Raw genomic sequence first — 15,766 nt, 5'->3', positions numbered from 1 at the left:
CCACCTGCAAGGTCTCTCAGAGGCTTAGTTTTCTCATCTATAAAGTAGGAATAACAATACAAACTCTATCTAGAACCTGCAAAAAATCAAATAAGATTATATTCAGGAAAGTTTTTTCCAAAATTTTAAAGTAATGTGTAAACTAAGATGCCTTTGCTATTATTATTTTTTAATGTCACAAAAGAAGCATCATCTTTGGTTAATACTCCAACACATTCATTTAAATTAAATTAAGTCTTTTTCTACGTCCAGTTACAAAAAGAAACTACTGAGATCACAATGCAGACCATGTGGTTCTCCTCCTTTCCTACACGTTGAGTATGTTATTTCAGAGGGAAAGAAAAAGGTAGGGACGAAAAATGTATTTCCTACAACCCCCTAAAGAGCTGTCCAAGTCCTCTAGTTAATAAACTGGAGAAGTTGTGAAAGTTATTGCCTATATTGAGAAATGCTCTTAAAAATTGTTTCCGGGTATCAAAAAATAATGTATCTCCAAAAAGGACCTCAAATCTTTTTCAGCAGCAGGTAGAGTATTTAGGCAAAAAAATACAGACAGAAAGAACTTCTTTAAAATAACACTGCATGTATCTGTGGATTGGAAAACCTGATGAAGGACTCAGCCAAGTCTACCAGCTAGAAGCTATTTCTATCTCTGTACAGGTCTAATCATTGGATGGTAACTATATATCTGCCTTGTCATTGGCCAAGAATCTGGTCTTAAACATTCGATGTCAAGAAAAACAAAACAAAGGTGATAATCAAGTGACTTTAAAAGTGATAACAAAATGGCTCTGGGTTCATATATCATTATTTAGAAAATAAAATATTCGAGCTACTGTCTAGGAAGAACTTAAAAGTCATTAAAGAATTTTAAAGTTTAATACCAAATCTATATTGGCTTCATTTTTCACATTAACAATGTATTCTTCATTGACAAGCCCATTCACAGTGCACAGACCTAAAGGCTTTGTACCACGTTGAACCACTGTTTTACAGAGGCCATATTTTTGGTGCTAATTGCAGCGTTGTCACAAGTCATATATTTTTAAAGTGTTTTTTTTTTTTTTTTTTCCTTAAAATGTGTCCTTTTTTACAGTGAGAAACCAGTTGTGAAATCAGTCACTTTTGAAGAATTGTGCTGTGAATTAGGAAGCCAGCCTGAGACAGAAGATCTAGTCTTAGTCACAACCTGGACCCGGAAAAATCTGTGATAATTTTTACAACGGGTTTCCTAACCACAAGCCAGAAAGCACTGAATCTCTCAGCTCCTAAAAGCCTGGGTCTATGACTATAGGAGCTAGGGGGAAAAATGGGCTAAAACTCCTTTACTATCATTGTTACAAATCTTTAAAATATTTTCCATAATAATTTGTGGGAAGTAAAATTACTACAAGCTAAGAGTTTATAGCCAGAATGAATGTATTCTGTAGAGCTAAAAAGTATATCCTCAACTTGTCTTTTTGCAATACACACACACATACATACACATATATGTATATATGTCAGTGTATATGAATACCTGTATATACATACACATATACATATATTACTATATATTCAGATCAGAATAGAACAGTATATTTTAGAGAAAAAGATACTAAATTTGATAAAATTAAATTGGGGGTGGGGGAGAGAAAATATCCTTAAAACTAAAATTCAAATTGGTCTGTAGCTCGTTAATATATATACATTATTATATGACTCATTCTCTAAAGTGCAAGAATATTCTATTTGCACACCATTTTCATACATAGTTTTACAAAGTAAGATATATTGTTTAGTAAAGATCTGAATGATTATTGAAGTATATCCTATTATATTGATTAATTTGTTTAATAAAATAAAAAGAAGAAAATAGACATGTTTATGCTCTAGTGGGAAAAATCTTCATTTTCTTACCAATTAGATATATAATTGTCAGCTTTCATTCTTTCTTTTTATGAACTAACCTTGAATTAACAAGCAATGACTTACTAAATTCTTTTTCCCTCAAGCATATAATTTTGCTTTTTACATTTTCTTGTGATCCACTTTCGTTTAAAGTAACTTTAGAAACTTAAAAAGTTGTAATGAGTGATAAAAAGTCTGTCTTAATATTTATTATTATAAATAATATTTTGAGATGAAAAGCTACTTACATTTTTGTCTGCTAACCTTATTTCTGTGGAACTGTTAAGATCTTAATAACTCAGTAACATTCCAATTTTAATCCATTAAGAAGAATGAAATAAAAACTAAAATCACGTAAAGTAGTATTTGCTTAGAAGACTTAAAGAGGGCTGGAGTTGTGTTTAAAAATTTCTAATATAAATTAGAGTATTCTAATTTCTCTTATTTAATTTAATTATTCTCTTATTTAAAATAATTTAACCTTTATTAATGGCAATTTTAGACAATCTAGAAAATACAATTATAAAGAAGAAATAAAAATTACTTTTAAGCCAAATTATCCAAGGTAAGCATTATTAATATTATTCATTAATAATAACAATATCATTTTAACAATATTGAGTACTTTGTACTGATCTCTGTTCTCTATTATATATAAATAATTTAGAACAGATAATATAAATAATCTTTAAGGTACGAACCCATCATCTCCATTGCAAATGAGGAAATTAAGGCAGAAATATGTTTAGTAATTTGCTCTAGGTCAAAGGTCATATATTTAATAAAGTGAGAAGCTAGGATTTGAAACTGGACCCTCCAAATTACACCAAAGATTGTGATCATAACCACAACTCTACTACCAAAGGCTTTCCTTTGTGTATATAATATAAAAAGGAACTGTAATTTATATATTTTCTATAATGTTTTTTTCCATGTAACATGCTATGAATCTCTTCTCACACCATTAAATGATTCTCCTACCATAACACTTGAAAAAGAAGCACTTTGACAAGTAAGAAATCTTGTAGTATGGCCGTTCCTAGCATGGTGTGATTCAAGAAATCTAAACAAAGAACATTGACTATTTTCTAATGTGTATTCAAATCAAGCAAAAAACATCCTCTTTAGGCAAACAGAAATTACCATAGCAGAACTGACCAATGATCTGATCAGTCCAATATCCTATTTCTGAAAACATCCAATGCTGGCTATTTTAGTAGAAGACATAAAATTCCCCATAAAGTACCTAATTGTGTGATACACTGCAGTAAGATGAAATTTTCCCCTTTGCCCAGTTTCTCATCTTCTCCTACCTAAAAGCTTCAGAGGGAATAATCCTTGAAATTTTATCCTACTGAAACTAGTAACACGTGAAGATGTTATTTTAACACAAACATATACACTCACATATGCACTATTAATGAGAAGAAATGAGTTACTCCTGATATATTAAGAAAGTCAGAAATTACCATAGCTATTTCAATAAATAAATAATACATAGATTACACATAATTAATCTGCTGCAATTATAAGAAAATAGTGTGAGGTAATGTACAACACCAGTGAAAGCAACAGGTAAAGAGCATTTGATAAAATAATCCTTTCTCTAGTAACAATGTATTATAAAATATACTGTTTAAGGGAGGTAACCAAAGGGCAATTATTGAGTGGCAAAATTCATTGCGTGTGTTTCTCCATAGTGCAAATCAGAAAATCAATGCAATCATACATTTTATTATGTTTTATATATACTGCTACTACATATATATGTAGCATTTGGAATTTAATGTAGTTCTAAAAATGTCACTAAGGATATTAGTCTGGTAGCCAGGCAGACAGGGACATTTTAAAGCCAGCTTTAAAAAAAATTCTTCTCTGAAATCTTGCCTTTCTCAAATGAAAGGGGACTTGAGAGGCTGGTATCTTCTATGTCCTGACTCTTGGAACACTTGCTCTTAGACCTCAGAGCTGCCATGCAGAGACAGACAGACAGATATAGGGACTTACAGATATAGAAACATAGATATATGACATAAGAACAAAAGCATTGTGAGTTTGACTAAATAGTTATATTCAGCTGGACAGATTGCTAGAGGTTTCATGGAGGAGAAGGTATTTACACTATGACAAACCTAGACAGCATATTAAAAAGCAGAGTCATTACTTTGCCAACAAAGGTCTGTATAGTCAAAGCTATGGTTTTTCCAGTAGTCATGTATGGATGTGAAAGTTGGACCATAAAGAAGGCTGAGCGCCAAAGAATTGATGCTTTTGAACTGTGGTGTTGGAGAAGACTCTTGAGAGTCCCTTGGACTGCAAGGAGATCAAACCAGTCAATCCTAAAGGAAATCAATCCTGAATATTCATTAGAAGGACTGATGCTGAAGGTCCAATACTTTGGCCACCTGATGTGAAGAGCCAACTCATTAGAAAAGGCCCTGATGTTGGGAAAGATGAAGGCAGGAGATGATAGAGGACGAGATGTTTGGATCGCATCACTGACTTGATGGACAAGAGTCTGAGCAAGCTCCGGAAGATGGTGAAGGACAGGGAAGGCCGGCATGCTATAGTCCATAAGGTCACAAAGAGTTGGATATGACTGAGTGACTGAACAACAACTATCCCCACTGTTCCAGAATCTCTTACCTGTGTCTCTTGTAGCCATCCTCCAAAACAACCAGGATGTTAGATGTAATCTGTACTGAAAAATTTAAATAAAATATTTCAGTCCAATGGTGATGGGGACCATTGCCGCATAACCTCGAGGTTTTTCCCTGACCTAGTCAGCTACTAACTGATCATCCCTTCTTCCCACAATAGTACTGATCCTTAGTTCCCTAAGAAAACAGACTGTACTTTATGAATTTTGTATTTCAAATGCCTGGGACAGTTCCTGGAACAGAGAAGACATTCAAAATATCCTAGTTGGAACAGTGCCCAACACAGAGTAGGTCCTCAGTAAATGCTGGCTGGTGGAATATTTAAAGGATTGAATGAATATATTTAATCATTGACTGAGTTTCTCTTTTTAATGTCATTTTTACATTTCAGTGTGGAATATACATATTTTAAAATCTATTTCATAGAACTACCATAATACAGCATTATAGTTTTTACACTAAAAATATACTTCCTAAAGACAATTCAGTCACCAGTTTAAAAAAAATCACACATATTGGATACTGACCAGTACTATTTATAAATTCTCTTTTGGGTAGGAAAAGCAATACTGCAGCTGCTTCCAAATCAGCAAAATGTACAGCCAATAAGTCCAAGAAATATGAAGACATTTTATGTTCTACAAGAACAGAAACTGTAGATATTTTTATTTTTAAATTAAAGACATAAAATGGAAAGACACTGCACCAATTATCTTCCTCCTCATTATTTTTAAGTGCCCCCCCCAGCCCAAGCCAGTAAGCCAGCCCTTAGGAATTAATTTACCAAACATTCTCCCTTGCTTAGTATATTGTTCCCATTTTAGGTAGGATGCAAAGAAACCACTCCAGAAGGCTGGTTTCCTTATAACTCTGCAGATGGTAAAGTGAAAGTGAGAGTCGCTCAGTCATGTCCGACTCTTTGTGACCCCATGGACTATACAGTCCACGGAATTCTCCAGGCCAGAATACTGGGGTGGGTAGCCTTTCCCTTCTCCAGGGGATCCTCCCAACCCAGGGATTGAACCCAGGTCTCCCGCATTGCAGGCAGATTCTTTACCAGCTGAGCAACAAGGGCAGATGGTGAAACCTCAAGTCAATCCTAACCTGTGTTTCAGTTTGTCAGCTGAGGACGTTAATACTTGTAATGTTATCTCCTTTTTGGGAAGACTCTGAGAACAATACTTTCTAGAACTCACCAGCTAAATTCCTTTTCAAACATGTTCTGCAAATACAAATTTTATACTTTGTATCATCACCTAAATAATGAACAGAATTGAAGTTAGGAAGAGCAAGCAAGATATACTTTCAATTTTTCAACTATCTTTATGAACTTTGAAATCAAATAGTTTACATTCAAGTAACCCTCTTGACCGCAGTTCTTAATTAAGCAAAAATGTTCCACGGGTAACACAGTAGTGAGTCCTGTACCTCAAACAGAAAACAAAAGTAATATATATATTTTTTATAACAACAATTATATAAGCTGTGAAGAGCCAAAAAGTCTACATCATCAACTTATTACATAAGTTCTCTGTCCTTGATAGTCACTGAAACGCAGCACAATTACAGATGGAATTTTTTTCTGTAAGTTTCATACTTGTGGACTGTTTGAAATGATCAAATAAATATAGAGAGATTATACTCCAATTAAAAAAAAACTTTAAAAAATTTTAACTGTCATTACATTTTTAGATTCTAATTAACATGCCAAAGACGACTTCTGAAGGACCTAGTAACACAATACGAATCAGCTTTTAAAAGTGTGCCCTGTTCTAAACTTGATGGCTGTTGTTCTCAATAGCATAGGCAGAAGACAAAGGATCCAACCCATTTTTCGTTCTTGGAGTTTCAGAATCATCAGTAGTCAGGTAGATTTAAGGGGAGAATTCAGAGCTTCTTTAAAGATAGCATGGTAAAAAGAGTAACTAGAACACCCGTTCTTAAATTTCTTCCATAAATTATGCCCCTCTGATTGAGATCAAACTAAAATCGGACTCCTGACAGAGCAGATCACACAGAAAGAGGCAATGCCAAAGGGAATTCAGTTTCTTCGAGGTTGTTTAATTCCACAGTCTCCCGTTGCTCACCAGCTTTGTCCTAGGAGAATTCACATTACTATGAACATTTTTTTCAAAGTGATTTGAATACCAGATGGTATATCAGAGTTGATGCTAAATTTTTCTTTTGAAATAGCCTCATTGGGAACACACTTTTATTTCTAAAATTACAACTTAACAATTTGTAATGGTGTCATTTGTATTGGTACTGTCATAATTGCCAAAAAAGAAAAAAGAGAGATAGTTTTGTTTTGTTTTAACAAAAGTTGCGTGACTCATTTCTTTAATCTTTTTTTTTTTTTTTTTTTTAAATGAGAAGCCATTAACCCTCATGGAGAAAAACTGGCAAGACTATGTTGAAATAATTATTTAAAAAATTATTCCCACCGTCCCTCCTGCTGATTATATTATCAAGCAGCAAGTGAAAAATGACAAAAAGAATTAAGGAATTAGAACCTAATTGTGTCTTATTTTGAAGAGTAAGATACACTCACGTCTCTTTCCAGGTGCAATTCTTTCTGTCCACTGTCAAAGGGGCTCTCCTCCTCCACTCACTGTCCAAGGCAAGGCTGGCTGATAACTCTTCTCTCTGGAGATGAAACAAGCCTCAACATAGCTGGGTTCAGCCCCACCTGCCCTGCCACTCAGCACTTCAATATAATGGTTGGGAAATGCATGATTTCAGAGATCTCTTCTTTGGAGCAAGCAGCAGGTTGATTCATACAGATACACAACTGTATAATTTTGTGGGAGGGACCCATGCAACCTCTGAAGAGAGCTTTGCATACTGCCGCTGAGACAGCACATCTAAGGACTTAAAGGGTAATTGCATTAAGCATTTACGCAGCTGCAAGTTAGTGGATGGAATGGAAAGAAAAGGGAAGAAAGTCAAGTCAATCATTCAGATATTTATGAGGTCTGGTGTTGGGCCCATTTCCCTATTGGATGGGAGCGCTGGATTTGCAGATAAAGGCAGTGTGTGGATAAGGTGGACACTGATTTCTCTATGGCATTTAATAAGCCTTCATAATGTCCTAAGGACAGGATGAAGAAAGGTGGGCTGCCTAGTAGGGAGATTGATAGAAATGTTTGATAAATGTCTGGTGTCACCAAGAAGGAGATCTGTAATATCAGCCCCAGGCAGCTCAAAGTTCAGCTCTTTTTTATTCAATATTTGTTATCAGTGACTTCAATGAAGACACAAAGAGCCTCTTGATCGATTTAGCATAAAGTTCTGGGCTCTGGGTTTGAAACTGCTTTGACGTTTGCAAACCCAGGATTTAAATTCTGCAAGCTTCTGTTTCCTCACATGTTAAAAGAGAGTAACAGTCCTGATATCATAGAACTGCTCTGAGAATGAAAAGAGAGAAAAGGTAGCATTAAATGCACACCTGGTACCTCCAGGTATGTCCTAAAGAACAAATCTGCACAGGACACACTTAAGAAGGCTAGCTAATGTGGTTTCCAGCAAGATCAAGATTGAAAAACGACCCAGGCATATTGGACTAGGGTGAATTAACAACCTTTAAAAGGGGTTTCCAGGTGGCACTAGTGGTAAAGAACCTGCGTGCCAGTGCAGGAGATGTGGGTTCAATCCCTGAGTTGGGAAGATCCCCTAGAGGAGGGCATGGCAACCCACTCCAGTATTCTTCCCTGGAGAATTCCACTGACAGAGGAGCCTGGCGGGCTATGGTCCATAGGGTCGCAGAGTCGGATGCAACTGAAGTGACCTAGCACACAAAAGGAATAAAGCCGTTGTTTACCAGTTTCATGAAGACCAGCTCATCTTGTTTATTAGTACATCCTCAGCATTGACTACAGAGCTTAGTAGATTCACAAAACGTTCACTGAGTGAATGATGTATATGGCCCTAACTGAGGTGCAAGGTCATTTTTATAAAGTATCAGGGTTACACACATGAGAAAGTGTAGTCCTCGTTCAACTGTTCATGGTCTGGTGAGGAGAGAGACAGGTTCACGAGCAATCACAATGTGCTGAGTGCTAAGAGAGACAGCTGGATTGGGGCTCCAAAGGCATCCCAAAGAGGCCCTTAAGTGACTTCTGGGAAAGAACAAGTCACAGGGTAGGTAGAGTGGCATCTCTGAGCCACATGGGAAGTAGCCCAATGAACACAGTATAGAGAGTGGGGGAAGGAGGCTTCAGGCAGAAGTCGTCTAGGGTTCAGATGTGAGAGAGAGTGCCAAGTGTCTAGGAAGCAGAAGTGAGCTCTCTGGGGCTAAGGCTGAGAATTTAAGGTGGAAAATGGATTTAGCTGAGGTTGGAGAAGTCTCAAGTTGTGAAGAGCCTTATACACAAAACTAAGGAGTTTGAAAAGTATTTGCTAGACAAAGGAAACTCCCTGAAGGCAAGAATAATGATTGATTCTCATTTCAAAAAGCTCACCCTCACTAACTGACGATGTGGATTGGACATAAAGACCAATCAGGAGATAGGTATAGTAAAACAGGCAGGAAATGAGGAGGTACCAAATGAAAAGAGTTTATGGGGAAACTGAATTGCAGAAGTTAGAAAAGAGATCCGGATTGGTGACATTTTTGTGAATCATTGGAATATGGGCCATAACACATAACATATAAATGCTAAGTCACTTCAGTCGTTTCTGACTCTGTGCGACCGCATAGACAGCAGCCCACCAGGCTCCCCCGTCCCTGGGATTCTCCAGGCAAGAACACTGGAGTGGGCTGCCATTTCCTTCTCCAATGCATGAAAGTGAAAAGTGAAAGTGAAGTCGCTCAGTTGTGTCGGACTCTTAGTGACCCCATGGATTGCAGCCTAACAGGCTCCTCCGTCCATGGGATTTTCCAAGCAAGAGGTACTGGAGTGGGGTGCCATTGCCTTCTCCAATAACATATAAAACTACTTAGTAATTATGTGTAATATATAAAAAGATGAAGGATGCTACCTTAGAAAACCACTCCAGCCTTCAAAAGGTGAACTCATGAAGGAGCTGGAGGTGAACCAGGAAGAAAAGAAGGAGAAAGACGTTTTAGGCCCATAAAAGAGGAAAGAGTCTTGAGGAATCAATAGGATTAGATGCTGCAGAAAGACCATTATACACAGGATTTGGTGCTCAGGAGATCATCAATAACATCATAGAGGCAGATTTAAGACCAAAGGAGAAACTAGTCTGTGAAACTTTCTGGAGTGAACTAAAAGTGAGGAAGCAAGAAAAATAAAGGCAGACATCTCTTTCAAGAAACTTGACATTAAATCATGGACAGATTTTAAGCCATGGAGAAGAGCTGGATGGCAGTCTTCAAGAGGAGCAGGCTCTTACTGGGTCTCAATAGCATATCACAGAGAAACAACTGAAGGAGAGGCAGTTGCAGGAAGTTTTGAATCTAAAATGTGGCAAATTTTGCTTGTGTCCAGGAGACAGCATTAGGGGAAAGAAAGCTGATACGTGGAAGGCAACATGGAAAAAACTGCAGAATTAGAGTTAGCCAACAATGCAATGCTTTTACTTCACCAGATTACAAACTTCTAGTCTTTAGGCAGAGCCTCATTACATGTTTGACCAGGCTGAAGAGTAGGCATTCTGACTGTCAGTAGAAAGTTGGATTAAATGGTTTTAGAGGTGTCCATTTGAACTCTTAAAACTAATCTTGCTAAGTGTGAAGTCATAAACTTCTTCATCACATCTAATCTATTTAAAGAGATGTACTTTCTTCATCAATACTTTTTGTATTAAGCAGTATTAAGTCACTGATTATGTTTCAGTAATATTGACTGAAATATGTAAAAGGGGCTTTTGAAAATCTTTACAAATATTATTTGTCTGATTCTTCCATTTATCTTTCTTTTTCTCTCAATTTTAACTAATACCTGAAGGTGAGCATGTCTGTGTATTTGAGGATTACAGTTCTCTTATTGGATAGAGAAGCTTAGTCCCACAGATAATTATTTACATTCTAATGGTGAACACAGATAATTATTTACATACTATTTTATAAGGTGCTAGAGTCTCTTTCTCCAAACCAAGTACCTGGAATCAGAACTAATTACAACCAAGAACAAGATTTTATTCTGAGAGAGTTGTGTACCCAGTCACACTTCATTATCTCATTCCCTCTCTTCTTTTCACACACACATTCACATACTTAAGAGAATAAGTAAATATAAGGGAATAGGTAAAATGTATTAACAGAAGAGGAATGGAGAAATGGATATGCCTTTTCCAATGCCCCTTAATTAAATCTGATAATGTTTTTATTATTCAATAAAATTTTATCTATAAAGTAATAATAAATGAGTTCTTGAGTGAAAGTGAATCTATGGCAAGCACAATGTCAGGCTCAGAATTAATCCTCAAAAACTTAAGTTCCCTTCTCCAATAAGAGAGTAAGTACTGGATTTAAGACAAAAGGAATTTTGCCAAATGTGGAGAACAATTGCATTGGCTATTATCATTTTTAATATTGCTACATTTGCAGACATATTGGGTAGGTAGAACATATCCTAAAGTAGAAACACACATTCAAGGCCATATATAGGAAGCTGATATATCTAGCTATTGCTGCATCAGACATCAAACTGTTATAGAATAAGGTCATCTTTAGCCTGTAGCCACTTATACCCGAGTATCTGAGATAACCTTGTTGAGAACAGTAGTGGAAGAGTATGGAAAATATACAGAAGGAAAGGAACTATTTAGATCTCATGTATGAGCAACTACTTCCTATTCTTAAGGACAGTGCCCCTTGAAAGTGAACTGAAATTGAAGTCACTAAGTCGTGTCTGACTCTTTGCAACCCCATGGACTGTAGCCCACCAGGCTCCTTCATCCAGGCAAGAGTACTGGAGTGGGTTGCCATTTCCTTCTTCAGAGGTCTTCCTGACCCAGGGATGGAACCCGGGTCTCCTGCACTGCAGGCAGACGCTTTACTGCCTGAGCCACTAGGGAAGCCCTTTAAACTAGGGCTACTGTGACAAAGCTGAAATGATTGCTCAGGGGCTGCCAGACCATACCAAGTGACTTCTTCACAGGTTGCACAATCTTCAGACCTGCACCAAGTGGCAAATAAGATAGTCTAAAGTGGAAAGGAGTTTAATGATTTGAACAGTCCCATGTGCATGTCTCACAAGTTTCTATTACAATTGAAAGTTGCTTCTATTGTGAATCTATGCTGCCAGTAACTAACCATTCAGAATGCACCCTAAAATCAGCAGCACCAGTGAGCCAGTCACATGTTTTTCATATGGCTGCCACTCTGCTCAGTCTATAAAATACACTCACAAAATTTAAATTTCTTTTATATAATTTTTTGAGAGCAAAACTAAAAGTAGTTCATCTAACTTTTATCTACTCTATTACATTAACATTTTTACTCCGCAGAAATTGTTTCACTCAACTGTTAGTAAATATGTTGTGCAGTCACTCAGTGGCATCTGACCCTTTGTGACCCTATGGACTGCAGCATGCCAGGCTTCCCCGACCTTCACTATCTCCCAGAGTTTGCTTAAACTCATGTCCATTGAATCAATGATTTCATCCAACCATCTCATCCTCTGTTGTCCCCTTCTCCTCCTGCCCTCAGTCTTTCCCAGCATCAGGGTCTTTTCCAATGAGTTGGCTCTTCACGTCTGGTGGCTGAAGTACTGGAGCTTCAGCTTCAGCATCACTCCTTCCATCATTGAAGGACTGATTTCCTTTAGGAGTGACTGGTTTGATCTCCTTGCTGTCCAAGGGACTCTCAAGAGTCTTCTCCAGCACCACGGTTCAAAAGTAAATACGGGTCCATGTCAAATACGCTTCATTCCACTAAGTAATAACATTTATAGAATGACACCTCATGGAGGAAGTAAACATCCTGCAACAGATTCAATGAGAATTTTACAGTATTTTTATATTTGTTTTTATCCTAAAGAAAAAATAAAAAAAAACCCTTAACATGCCTATATGTTTAAATGTATACCCACGTACACATATTGCTATTAAATTCAGAATTGAAATGTATTCATACATTTCTAATCAACACAATGATGAGTGTAATCCATAGAAAGAAATATAAATACATACATGTCAAATGAATAACAAGGAACTTCTAAAATTCACAGGGGCATCTCTGGTGGCTCAGACGGTAAAGAATCTACCTGCAATGCAGGAGGCCCAGGTTTGATCCCTAGGTCAAGAAGAACCCCTGGAGGAGGAAATGGCAACCCACTCCAGTATTCTTGCCTGGAGAATTCCATAGGCAGAGGAGCCTGGCAGGCTACAGTCCATGGGGTCAGAATCGGACATGACTGAGCAACTTTCACTTCACTTCATTTCTAAAATTTACATATATATTACTAAAGATTTTTTTTTCACTGTAACAGTTTATCACAATGAGAGTCCACTTGCATGTTGCTCATAACAATATGTAGGGAGAAGATACAAATACATATTGAATACAATCACCTCTGTTGAAGTGAAGTGCAGAGACAACAGCAAGAACCTGTGATCCATAGGCATTACCAGGTGGAAAGAACCAAAAAGAAAGATACTCAAGAGGATAAGGCAGTGAAAATAAACTTTCTCCGTTACAAGTAAATGCAGGCTGAAGCATGAAATTTTATAATCTAAATTTTAGAACTAAAAGGGATTGTATAGATCATTCCTATGGCAAGGGTGGCAACTTCCATATTGTCACAGCGCCAGGACGTCCCCACTCCACACTCTCCCAAATATGGCAAATCTTTGGTTTCCTAATATCTCCACTTGGAGCTTGGTTCCTTGATTTGAACTCAATTTACAATAACCCTGTGTACGAGACAGCAAAAGAGACACAGATGTATAGAACAGTCTTATGGACTCTGTGAGAGAGGGAGAGGGTGGGAAGATTTGGGAGAATGGCATTGAAACATGTAAAATATCATGTATGAAACGAGTTGCCAGTCCAGGTTCGATGCACGATGCTGGATGCTTGGGGCTGGTGCACTGGGACGACCCAGAGGGATGGAATGGGGAGGGAGGAGGGAGGAGGGTTCAGGAGGGGGAACACATGTATACCTGTGGCGGATTCATTTTGATATTTGGCAAAACTAATACAATTATGTAAAGTTTAAAAAAAAAAAAAAAAGAACACTGACACTCTTCCTTAGGTCTTATCATCCGTCCCCTGTAGGGGCTGGACACATGGCTGAACCCTTTGCTACTTCGTGAGTTTCTCTTTAGAATAGGATTGGTCTTCCATGACCATCAAACAGCCCTGCCATGTGCCATCGTCATCAATTAAATACACCTGCCAAGTTTAGACGAATGAAAGGGCAAGCAAGGGCTTCGAAGAAGCTTTTTAAGGATAAAATAGCCTTTTGGATAATTAAACGTTACTTCCAGTGTCAAAACTACAGCATGTATTCATTAGATCTTTGCTGCCTTTGAACATCACTGATGACTCACTACACTTGTTCAAGCTGCAAATCATACTATCTGCTCTTTTTCTCTCCAAGATTTGCAAATATTTGATGTTACTTAGGAAGGTGTGGAATTATTCTTGCCAGAGTGGCAGCCTACAAACTATACTTCAGGTATCTAGGAGGTATGCATTCAATTTACATGTGATGATCTTTGAAGCCCCTAAAGATATATTTTTAGGCTCAATTAGGTCATGATAGAGAAAGAAAACTCACTCACTTCAATCACTACAACGTTTAAAAAGGAGAATCAGGTAAGAATAATCTAGACTTGCTTGAAAGTTATAGAAAATGATTATTTCATGATCACTGGAACATAGCACATGTGAAATACTGTGAGAAGGTTACGCTTAAGTTTATTAATGATAGAATTTACCAAATTTTATTTCTTCACTCTAGCTATTCTGAAGCACATAAGAAAAATTAAACCATCAATCACCTACTACTTAAGTAAAACCAATGACAATAATTCAGATATATAGATGTGTGGTTAAAAGAGGCTAAGGCATCTGAAAAACAATGTAGAATAATGAAAATTCCTTATAAAAAATTCTAGGGGGCAAGGATTTGGGGCACAATATCTATCTTGAAAGAAGAAAATGCCATTTTTGGGTAAGCTTCAACTACAACACCTGCCAGGAATTATTGAACAAAAGTAATTTTCCACCCATCTCTCTTATCTTTTTCTTTCCCATAGGATTCTTAGAGGGCATTTTTAGTCCTTCAGTCTTTATAACTTAGTGTAATCATCTTATGTCTACATTATTTGCAGTTTAAGTATATTATTCCAATCCTTTCTCAATTAAGAGTAAAAATGTTACAAGCTGAGTATGAATCAACAACTTTAACGCTATTATTTAGGTCTGCCTATAGTTAAAATGCTCTTACCTTATTTTATGTACCGTACACTTGTGCAAGCGTCTTTTAATTTCATGGGTGCAGTCACCATCTGCAGTGATTTTAGAGCCCCTAAAAATAAAGTTTGACACTGTTTCCACTGTTTCCCCATCTATTTCCCATGAAGTGATGGGACCAGATGCCATGATCTTCGTTTTCTGAATGTTGAGCTTTAAGCCAACTTTTTCACTCTCCTCTTTCACTTTCATCAAGAGGCTTTTTAGAGGCTTTTTAGTTCCTCTTCACTTTCTGCCATAAGGGTGGTGTCATCTGCATATCTGAGGTTATTGATATTTCTCCTGGCAATCTTGATTCCAGCTTGTGCTTCTTCCAGCCCAGCATTTCTCATGATGTACTCTGCATGTAAGTTAAATAAGCAGGATGACAATATACAGCCTTGATGTACTTCTTTTCCTATTTGGAACCAGTCTGTTGTTCCATGTCCAGTCCTAACTGTTGCTTCCTGACCTGCATATAGGTTTCTCAAGAGGCAGGGCAGAAAAAAAAAGAAAAGAGGCAGGTTTCCACAGTTTATTGTGATCTACACAGTCAAAGGCTTTGGCATAGTCAATAAAGCAGAAATAGATGTTTTTCTGGAACTCTCTTCCTTTGTCCATGATCCAGCGGATGTTGGCAATTTGATCTCTGGTTCCTCTGCCTTTTCTAAAACCAGCTTGAACATCTGGAAGTTCACGGTTCACGTGTTGCTGAAGCCTGGCTTGGAGAATTTTGAGTATCACTTTACTAGCATGTGAGATGAGTGCAATTGTGTGGTAGTTTGAGCATTCTTTGGCATTGCCTTTCTTTGGGATTGGAATGAAAACTGACCTTTTCCAGTCCTGTGGC

The 15,766-nt window shown here is 37.2% G+C and overlaps 1 protein-coding gene across 2 annotated transcripts in view; it reads right to left on the bottom strand.

Moving 5' to 3' along the window:
* HS3ST5 (heparan sulfate-glucosamine 3-sulfotransferase 5) overlaps positions 1 to 15,766 on the bottom strand; it is a 297,249-nt gene that overhangs the window by 242,055 nt on the left and 39,428 nt on the right. Inside the window, exons 3-6 of one of the 2 annotated variants that reach the window (XM_055535133.1) lie at positions 7,102 to 8,337; positions 5,747 to 5,806; positions 5,078 to 5,203; positions 4,537 to 4,591 (exon numbers count right to left, since the gene is read on the bottom strand). The exons of the other annotated variant lie outside the window; for it this stretch is intronic. The gene's annotated coding sequence lies outside the window, so the exon portion shown is untranslated. The remainder of the gene's footprint in view (positions 1 to 4,536; positions 4,592 to 5,077; positions 5,204 to 5,746; positions 5,807 to 7,101; positions 8,338 to 15,766) is intronic. 2 annotated transcript variants of the gene reach the window in all.

Source organism: Bubalus kerabau, chromosome 9 (genome assembly GCF_029407905.1).
Source record: "Bubalus kerabau isolate K-KA32 ecotype Philippines breed swamp buffalo chromosome 9, PCC_UOA_SB_1v2, whole genome shotgun sequence".
NCBI classification, from domain to species: domain Eukaryota; kingdom Metazoa; phylum Chordata; class Mammalia; order Artiodactyla; family Bovidae; genus Bubalus; species Bubalus kerabau.
This window is presented reverse-complemented; position numbering and strand designations above follow the sequence as displayed.